Source organism: Gopherus evgoodei, chromosome 1, assembly GCF_007399415.2.
Source record: "Gopherus evgoodei ecotype Sinaloan lineage chromosome 1, rGopEvg1_v1.p, whole genome shotgun sequence".
In the NCBI taxonomy this organism is placed as follows: Eukaryota; Metazoa; Chordata; order Testudines; family Testudinidae; genus Gopherus; species Gopherus evgoodei.
Genome location: NC_044322.1, coordinates 158744336 through 158755289, shown reverse-complemented (window position 1 = coordinate 158755289; position 10954 = coordinate 158744336).

Sequence of the window (10954 nt, the reverse complement as noted above, 5' to 3'; positions counted from 1 at the left end):
GTAGCGAAGTAGTCTTTCGGGCAGCAACCGAGAGTAGGTAAGAGTCATAAATGTTCAAAAGAAACATAAAAAACATTAGAATGGTAATAAACCAGATAGAGGGCAATAGCCACTTTCGCACTCGAGCAGTCTGTTTGATCTTGGTCTGTGGATTGGTCATGATGCCTTATGTAACCTGTCGACCTCGAAGGTGATACTTGGGTTTTTGCTCAGGTTCACCTGCTGACGTTGTCAGCCGAGGTTGTAGAACAGCCGGGGTACTGATGGGATTTAAAGGAGGCGTTACCTTCTTGCAGTGAGATGCGTGTACCCAATTTGGGAGTCCTTGGCACTTTACTGCAGTGTGAGTAGTCAGTAAGACCTGGAACGGACCTTTCCACCTGGGCTCCAAGGCAGACTTTCGTTGGAACACCTTACAGCAAACCCAGTCACCAGGCTCCAAGGGATGGCATGCGGTCTCAGCTGGATCTGGTAGGGCACTTTGGACCTGTGAATGAATAAATCTGACATGTCTAGTTAGCGTCTTGCAATATTCTAGTACATTTTCATCACTGAGTTGCAAATGCTGGGAGTTTGGGGATAGGGGCAGAGACACTGGCATTCTCATTGGTCTAGCCATGAGAATTTCATGGGGAGACAACCCATGTTTACGCATGGGAGTGTTCCTCATTTGCATTAGTGCCAGAGGGAGTGCATCCGGCCATTTAAGGCCTGTCTCTGCACACAGCTTTGCTAGCTTGTTTTTTAGATCCCCATTTTTGCGTTCCACTGCTCCCGCGCTTTGAGGATGGTGAGCACAGTGCAAGCGTTGGTCCACATGAAGGGCCTTACAGATTTGTTGAGTGATTTGACCTGTAAAATGGGTTCCTCTGTCACTGTTAATTGAGACAGGGATACCAAAGCGGGGAATAAATTCCTTGAGCAACTTTTTTGCTACAGTGGTTGAGTCTGCCTTGGCGCATGGGTAAGCTTCCACCCATCCAGAATACATGCACACACACACAAGTACATACTCATATGAACAACACTTAGGCATACTTATAAAGTCTATTTGGATGTTTACAAACGGTCCCCAGGGCGGTGGGTGTGCTGCCTGGGTGGTTCGAACCGGTCGCCCACTGTTGTATGCCAGACAGATAGGGCATGTTTGGCAGTATTGCTGGGCAATGCTTGTAAACTTTGGAGCATGCCAATATTTAGCTACAGAAGCAATCATCCCCTCCTTGCCTACATGGGCTAGCCCGTGTGCTAGCCGGGCAAGGTGTGGGAGCAGAGCCAAGGGTGCCACCAGGCGACCGTCTGGGGCATACCACAAGGCATCCTCTGGATGTTTGGAACATCCAGACTGTCTCCAGCAGTTTTTCTCATCTTCTGATGCTGACTCCTGTGTAAGTGCTAAGTCCTGTAAAGAGTCAACTAAAGAGACGGGCTGGGACATACAAAGAGCAAATATTTCAGTAGGAGCCGGAGACCCGGAAAGGGCCGCTTGCTTGGCCGAGGAGTCCGCCAGTGCATTTCCTCGAGTAACATCGTCATGGGGTTTTTTATGGGCTGCACATTTGACTACAGCAATAGCAGACGGTAACTGTAAAGCAGACAAAAGAGCATTGACATATGGGCCGTGGCTAATAGGTGCTCCGGTAGAAGTAAGAAATCCCCTATATTTTCACAATTGCCCATAATCATGTACTACTCCAAAAGCATATATTGAATCAGTATAAATAGTAACAGACGCTTCGGTTGCCAAACAACAGACTCGAGTAAGAGCAAACAGTTCAGCAACCTGAGCTGATTTTACTGAAGGGAGAGAAAATGCTTCTATAGTACTGTGTTGATCGCATACAGCGTAGCCTGCTACCAGCTGCCCTTCCGCATTTTTTAAACAGGAACCATTTACATAATAAATTAACTTGGGATTTTGCAGGGGAATATCCAGTAGATCAGATCTGGGAGCAGATAATTCAGCAGTTACAGATAGACAATCATGGGGTTCCCCATCGGTTACCGTGGGGAGAAGAGAAGCAGGATTTAGTACCGGACATCTAGCCAAAGTAACATTTGCAGCATTTAACAGAAGCATTTCATACTTAGTGAGTCTAGAATTTGAAAGATGCTGTGTTTTGCTTTTAGTCAAGAGAGCGGTGACAGCATGAGGAACTGCAACAGTTAACGGACTGCCGAGAACTAGGGAGGCGGAGGCTTTAACTAATATTGCAGCTGCTGCAACAGACCGGAGGCAGGGGGGTAGCCCAGCTGCTACTGGGTCTAATGAAGAACTAAAGTAAGCTATGGGTCTGTGTTTTTCTCCGTGAGTCTGAGTAAGAACACCCTGGGCTGAGCCCTCTCTTTCATGACAGAAGAGAGTAAATGGTTTTTTATAATCGGGTAAACCGAGAGCAGGGGCTTTGGTTAAAGCAATTTTTATTTGTTGAAACGCTTCCTCTGCTTCCGTGGGCCATGGAATAGGGTCAGAGATCTTATTAAGAGTTAAATCTTGTAAGGGCCGCACAAGAGACGCATAACCCAGAATCCATTGTCTACAGTAGCCTGCCATTCCCAAGAATCCCCTGAGCTGCTTTTTTGTAATTGGCCTGGGGATCTTTTGAATTGCCTGTACCCGCGAAGAAGACAAAGCGCGTTTTCCTGCAGAAATATCATGGCCCAGATAATGCACTACAGGGAGACAGAGTTGTAACTTTTCCTTTGAAGCCTTATGACCCTTTTGAGCTAAGGCTTGGAGCAAAACCAACGTATCCGCTTTTGAAGCTTCCAGAGAGTCAGAAGCAAGCAACAAATCATCTACATATTGTATTAAGACAGACCCATTTGGAAATGAGATATCATCTAGATCTTTCTTTAAGATTTGAGAAAAGATAGTAGGGGACTCAGTATAACCTTGGGGTAGTCTGGTCCAAGTATATTGAGCTCCCTGATAAGTAAATGCAAAAAGAAACTGACTATCCACATGAATAGGAATAGAAAAGAAAGCAGAGCACAAATCTATCACAGAAAAGTACTGAGCAGTGGGAGGTATACAAGAGAGAATAGTAGCAGGATTTGGAACCACCGGAAAAGTTGGGAGGACAGCAGCATTAATAGCACGTAGATCCTGTACAAATCGCCAGGTGTTTTTCCCGGGTTTTCGGACGGGTAGAATGGGAGTATTACATTCACTTACTGTTGGAACTATGACCCCCTGTTTAAGTAGAGCAGAAAGAACTGGACGAATCCCCTCCTCAGCTTGCTGAGAGAGGGGATATTGCCGGACTCTAGGAAGAGGTTTGCTTGGATTAAGTCGAATTTTAACAGGTTGAGCAGAACAAATGCGTCCTACTTGGTTAGCATGCTCAGCCCACAGTGAAGGGGGTACCCTTGCCAGTAGTTCCTGTTGCAACAAGGAAAGACTGGGATCGGGTTCCCGATCTGGGGCTGGATCAATTTGGAGGAGACCTAAAACCTCATTATGAGCCGGATCTGGGACCTCTAAAAAGACCCCTTCTGGGGAGCAAAAGATAGTGCAATGAAGTTTGCATAATAGATCTTTTCCTAAAAGGTTTACAGGGGAGCATGGACTGAGGAGGAAGGCATGGTCAGCAGAAAGAGGACCGATAGATATAGATAGAGGAGATGACACAGGGTGGGGAATAGGAGTATTTCCTACCCCCACAGCAGTTACGACTTCAGAGGAAAGAGGTACAGTAGGGAAATCTTGTGCTTTTAAGGTAGACCTAGAAGCTCCTGTATCAACCAAGCAAGGGGTAGGGACACCATTTATTAGACAAGAAACGGTTGGGCCAGTTTGATCCACATGAACAAGGGGGGCGACGACGATGTTATTAGTCTCCTGGCTTTCCTAGTAGTTAAGAGCTGGGGCTGGTGGAGCAGGAAAAGGCAATCCTTCCTGTTTTGGAAACTGTCTAGGGGGTCGTGTGGGACAATCCTTAATAAGGTGTCCCTCCTTTTTACAATACCGACACTGGTTTTCCCCTAATTGGGGACAATTGGCTCTCCAATGTCCTACCTGCCCTGGGCAGGGGAACTAGGTGGTGTAGGCTTTCTCTGACCCGCCAAACAGCAGGTACCTACAAGGAAGGAGGTAAAGGATAGGACGGGCTCCTTTCCGGAGAACCCGCGGTCCCCGCACGCCTGTCATCAGCCCAGAGCACCAGCCTTAAGCCAACGATGCTTCTGAAGCTACGGACCCAGCGGTACGGTTTTCCTGGGGGCTTCCCTCCTCTCCGAGAAGGGAAGGGAGCTTATGGCTCCAGTAGGCAAAATAGGGACTCTGCGGTCCTATAAGGACAGTGCTCGAGGAGCGGTCACAGGGTCACAGGTCGTGGAAGGGAAGGGAAGAGGGACGGGGAAACACACAAGCACCCAACAGGCTAGCCACTTACCAAGGCCTGCCAGCTGGGAAGCTTCACAATCTCTGCACATACAGAAGCTCAGCTGTGGGGCTTGCTTTCGAGACACTCCCGGTCACGAGCGTTCGCTTCGCAGGAGGCTCGGGGCGTCTTCCCACAGCTGCATTCACTCTGGCCGCTTGGCCCTCACACACACAGACACAGGCACTTTCTTGACACAGACGTCAAGGCGAAACCACGGAACACTGGAACATTAAACCCGGATCCCCATCAGACCTGGTAAGAAGGGGACCCCTGATCCACGCCTGGATCAGGACTCTCCGGACCAAAAGGAGCGTGGTCCGTGGGTTGTTAGCGGTACCTTTGAAACCACGGGAGCCTCTGGAAAGGCTAAAACCTTGGAATCTTAGAAACCTTAGAGAAAGGGCATCTGGTCTGTCTGATAGCTAAAAGTTCGAACCCAGCTTGTGACTTACCCAAACCGGAGCCTACAGACTAGTCCTCTGCCAAACCCCATAGAGATTTCAAAAGGTCTCTTACCTTTTAATTGGGCCCGGGGGTTGGAAGGAGACTGCCTGCGGTCCTCCGATCCAGGAGAAGCCCTCTTGTGGGTTCCCGGCCAATGCACCAAATTGTCGTGGAAATTGACCACTAGTCAGTTGAGTTGATCAGACAGCCTGAGGCTCCTTTATTGATTAATCATAGATTACAAGCATATATGCAGGGAGAGACGACAGGACCTCTAGCAAGAGGGAAGTCGCTCTACCTTACAGCAATAATACCTGGTGTTATAAAGCTTAAAACCGCAAATTACCATATGAGCTTATACATCCGAGGATACCATATTTGGTTAATACAATGACATTTTTTAACCATCTGCAAAAACTTTTACCATTACTTTACCGGTTATGAGCTAATCTGCAAGCCTGCTTTTTGCAGCTTCCCCTTTATACGGGGTTTTTGTTAATGTCAGGACTTTGACACCTGGTTTTCGCCTACTTGCAGTGTCAGCAGCTATGTTTCTTAAGCAAATTTGAGGAACTTGGGCCCAAACTGCATGTTCAGCCAAGTTTATTATAGGTTAATTTTCTGTGTGCATAAGCTGCTTGATAAACTATAGTAGCCTAGCAGTTGTTAGTTTATTTGGCAGTGATGGATGGGGTTTTTAAGGGACTTTATGTCAGTTTAACCCCTTATAGCAGCATTTTGTGTTTTAGCAGCATTAAGTAACATGTTAGTAGTGTAGGATATAGTTAAATTAGAAAGTGAGCCTCAGGAGGGTTAGTATAAAATCAATGTTTTTACTTTGCTATATGTTAGTGTGATTGAGGCCTAAGGCCTTGATATGATTATTAACTTGATTAAGACCCGGCCTTTGGGCCTGGGGTCGGCTTTCTTTATTAGGAGAAAGGGGGAAGGGAGGTGACTTCAGCCTAACACAAACTTTTCATACTGGATTGTTTTCTACACACTTCATTTGCGCTGGCATGTTACAGAATAGGGCTATTCACCTGGATTGCATTAACTGATTTTCATTCAGTACATAGCCTCCATCTCCATCCAACCAACAGCTGCCCCTAGCTGGACCACAGCCTGAAACATGCCATATATGCACATGATACAGAACAGATTCCCAGCTTGGATGATAGCCTTTTAATTCTAGAAATAAGCAGAGGGAGTAGAATGCTTCTCTACATAGATGGGGGAGGAGAGGTCAAAAGATGGGCAGATTCATACCAAATTCCTTCATAAACTAATTTCAGAGGGGTAGCCGTGTTAGTCTGTGTCAGCAAAAACAACGAGGAGTTAGGGAGACCAGATGTCCTGATTTTATAGGGACAGTCCTGATTTTGGGGTCTTTTTCTTATATAGGTTCCTATTACCCCCCACCGCCATCCCAACTGTTCACATGTGCTGTCTGGTCACCCTACAAGGAATCCTTGTGACACGTTAGAGACTAACAAATGTATCTGAGCATAAGCTTTTGTGGGCTATAACCCACTTCACACATATGCATCTGATGAAGTGGGTTATAGCTCATGAAAGCTTATGCCCAAATAAATGGGTTTGTCTCTAAGGTGCCACAAGGACTCCTTGTTGTTTTTGCTTCATAAACTCAGAATCAAATCATTCTGTTCTAAGAATATAAAGTGTCTTTTCAAAAGCTATTTATTTAATACCAAGAATTTCTCAAGTGTTAAAATATGAAGCTAAGCAAAACCTAGTTGTCATCTGTGTGGTTTACCAGGATTTTTTTGGTTTTGATGGAGCAATCCAATGTCCTGAAAGTCCAGCTCAAAGAACTTTCAGGCTCCGCACAACATCACCACATTGCAACATTGCACTGAAACATAACGACATGTTGATGCCACCCTGTTACATTGCATCGCAACATGTCCTTGCAATGCCCCACATACAAAATGTCACAAAGTGACTTGCATAAGTTTGCCCCTTTGGAAAACTGAGCTTTTGTATACGGTACTGACAGATGTGAGAGCCTGGCAGTGGGGATACTGCGAAGACTATTGTACTGAGGTGTGCCAGCTGCTTTGGGCACATAGGATATTCATAGACTATTATATCAATAAGCGGTATGTGTATCTGTATGTTCCTGGCTCACTGGTTGGGCTTCCTGTGGAATACAGAATCACTAGGGGGTAATTAATTTAAATAGCTGGACAAGTAAAAAGGATCAACCCTCCAGGGAAAAATACACATACTTGTTTTGACTGGGTTCAAGAGGCCTAGCAAACAAAGAACTATTAATTTGAATCAAAAGTCAAGCTGATCTGACTCAAACTTAGACTCATTCCGGAACGAAGAACTGCATGGACCAACCAGGAACTCATGTGCCTGATGGGTGACACCTGTTAAGCTTAGCACGCATGTGGACTGTTAAGCTATGATATGTTTTCTATGTGCTGCTTTTGACCTAAGTAAATGTGCTGTGCTTTGGGAATGCTGGCTGGTCCCTGGTAATAAATGTCAAAGCTCCTGGAAAAAAGCAGGGCTGAAAGTTAGACTTGCTATGATGATCACAGTGAAGAACAGGTGGAGCTGCAATTTAAAGGACCAGTATGGACGGGAAGGAACATGAGTTCCCACCTTGAGCAAGGTGAGGGCTAAAGGTACATCTACACTGCAAACAAAACAAAACCCTGAGGCAGCAAGTCTCAACACCCAGCTTAACTGATTCGGGCTCATGCTAGGAGGTTAAAACTAGCAGTGTAGATGTTTCTGCTCAGGCTGGAGCTCAGGCTCTGAAACCCAGTGAGGGGAGTGGGCCTCAGAGTCTGGGGTCCAACTCACATGGGAATGTCTACACTGCTATTTTTAGCCCTGTCACATGAGCCCTGCAAACCCAGATCAGTTGACACAGGCTCTGCAGCTCACCATTGTTTTGGAGGTTTTGTTGCAGTGTAGTCATACCCAAGGAGGCCACGAAAAGGTCACAGTCAGAGGTGCCTTTAACCCCAGAACTGAGCGATATTTTGGAAAATGCCTTTCAGACACTGGTTTTGTTCTTACTACCTTCTGACAGGGCACATCATCTGACTGTGGGCAGATGCAATGCAAGTCTAAGACAGCAGCTGCCTGGGAAAGCTCAATGATGGAACAAGTTAGTAAGCGAAATAATGACATCTGAAAGAAGAGATGCTGCAGTTCCCATGGTCTCATCCCTTAGAAAGAGAAAGGGGACAGAAGAACACTATCAGTCTGGGGAGCTAGAGGAAACTCATCACGCACAATATATTTCACAGACATTAGTTCTGCCTGGGCTGAAAAAGCAGCAACCAGCTGCCCAGAAACAAATTTTAATTCCACTCTCTCAGGCATTACAGACGTCATGTTAGTCTCTGTCCTGACGTCTGCGAGCTAGCTGGATGATAATTGAGAATCACATCTGATAACTTTATTAAAAGGGTTGGGGAAGGTGTTTTAGGTCCCTTTTTTCTCTCTCTTTCTTAGTAGCTTTTGGTCTGAAAGCCAGGCCCGTTGCTACTGGTGGAAATAGTTGGATGTCAAGTTATGCCTCAGTGTATTGAGTTGGCCATATTTATGTCTTTGCCTCCAGGACAAAGGTGTGATGTGCAGAAACAACAGCATTGTAACACAATGACAAACGGTGTCATGTCAAAGTCTGATGACATCACATCAGTTCTAAATTAATTTTCCTCGTTTAAAACTCTTGTAAGTGAATGTAGGGCTTATGAAATGTAGCAGATTGATAGCCTAGAGACCAAAGCCCTCTTTGTAGCTGTAGAACAGGTAAGACAATGGAAGCGGACTTCTCCACATTGCTGTGACCATGTATCTCAACCTGATGTGGAGGGACCACCTTCAGGAATCAGAGAGAAGTTTATTCTCATATCCACACAGTCTCTGCGACCTTCTGCTGAGATTATCAACATGGATGTAAATTAGAGCTAGGTGGGCCAGTAGTCTTTCACCCTCCACTGAAAATGCAACTGAGGCCACCAATTCATTTAATAAAGGGGATATCAGATGGCAATAGCTTTCCATCACTGCTGATCTGGACTGGATTCTTCAGAAGATATTCTGTTTGCAGGATATAGGCCAGTTTTATCAAAATCAGAAAATTAAGTTGAAATCAAAGCAAGTCTGTCAGGATCTGCATCTTATTTCCTGTGAAAAAATTCAAAGAACCCACTTTTCTTTTTCACTGAAAATTTTCATAGACTTTTTTGGTTTATGTAATAAAACTGAGAGCCAAAAACATTTCTATGAAACTGCAAATTTTCTTGCAAAGATTTCCATTTCATTTTGAAAAGGCATTTTTTACAAAATAATAAAATAATAATAATAATAATAATAATAACCAGTGAACAATGTCCAACCAGCTGTAGGTGGAACACAACTCGGGCCAGATTTTGAGAAATGATAGGCACACAACACTCCAACCAAAGTTAATGGGAGCTACATGTACTTAACAGCTTGTAACTCAACCCTGCGCAACTCACAGAATCATAGAATCATAGAATATCAAGGTTGGAAGGGACGTCAGGAGGTCATCTAGTTTAGCCCCCTGCTCAAAGCAGGACCAATCCCCAACTAAATCAATGAACTGAGCAATTCCCCTCCCCACTAGTATCTAATGTCCTGTCTTCCACTCTTTCTGTCTATCCTAGGCACTCACATAGCCCCAATCACCATAACTTTGAGCACATCCAAATCTTTTTATGTATTTATCCTCACAACACCACTGAGAGATAGGGCAGTGCTATTGTCTCCACTGTACAGATGGAGAATTGAGACACAGAGAGTAAGTGACTTGCCTGAGGTTGCATAGGAAGTCTGTGACAGAGCAAGAATTTGAGACTTTATTCTATTTTGTATAGGTGTGTATACCATACTCATCACCTTAGAATCCGAATGCCTTTCAATAATGGATTAAGCAATGTTATTAACATTTGTCATGTGCTGCTTCTTGCATTCTTTCACCAGGTGAGAAGTATGAGCAGTTGGGTATTTTGGGCCTATTTGTTTGGTTTGATTTTAAAACACACACACACACACACACACACACACACACACACACACACACACACACACACACACACACACACACACACACACACACACACACACACACACACACACACACACACACCCTACCTCCCTCTGTGGGTTTATGTTAGAGAAAGCAAGGTCAAAGAAACATGTCTTGTATGGGGGTGGCAAAAAGTGGCAAGGTTTGTGATCTCTCTTCATTCTCTTGGGAGTATTTCTCAACCTTGGATTGACTCCCAAGAAAGCTCTGCCTCCCTCACAGACAAGCTTTACTCTTATGATGGAAAGTTCCATTGTGCCTGAGAAGCAGAACTGTCAATAACAGTCTTCATCACAAAGCCTTAATCAATCTTTTAAATATCCTGGGCCCAGGCCACAAAGCACCTTGAAGATAGGGACTGGGACCTTGACCTCCATTTGATATCCTAACTGAGTTATTAAAAAAGGTAGTATTAACTCTAGTTAATGAACTGAACTGATTGTTTCTGGTCACCATGTCCTTCAAGATTTGAGAACTAGTAGATTTCATCCTCTCACACCTATTTTTTATTCGTAGATTGGAAAAGGAAAACAAAGTTTCCAACTCCCAGTTTTTTTCTTAACTTTGAATGAACTAGTCATTGAACTTAACTAGTTGAACAAACTGAAATGAAGAAAATATTCTCTCTGCCCCTGCAGAAGAGGCTCCTGCTGTCAAAAACTGGTTTAACACTTTACCAAACTCTGGTCCCAGATGCATAGCCAATTACTCAAACCACTGAACTGGTGGAACTTTCTTAAAAATTTGGCAGCAAACACATACTTCTTTTTTTAATTGAAATTATTTTAATAGCTTATAATACGTTTAGAGCATAATATAGGATGACAATTTTAAATTTAATTTTAAATAGGTTAATTTTATAAAAATAAACCTGTATTTAGTTTAAATTTAAAAAATCATTAATTTTTATCCACATTGGCTACTTGTGGATATTGTTATGTGCATCAGTGTGAAATCCAAGAGTACTCCTAATCTATGGACTGACTCGACCAGTTGTGAGTTTGTGTCTTCTACTAAT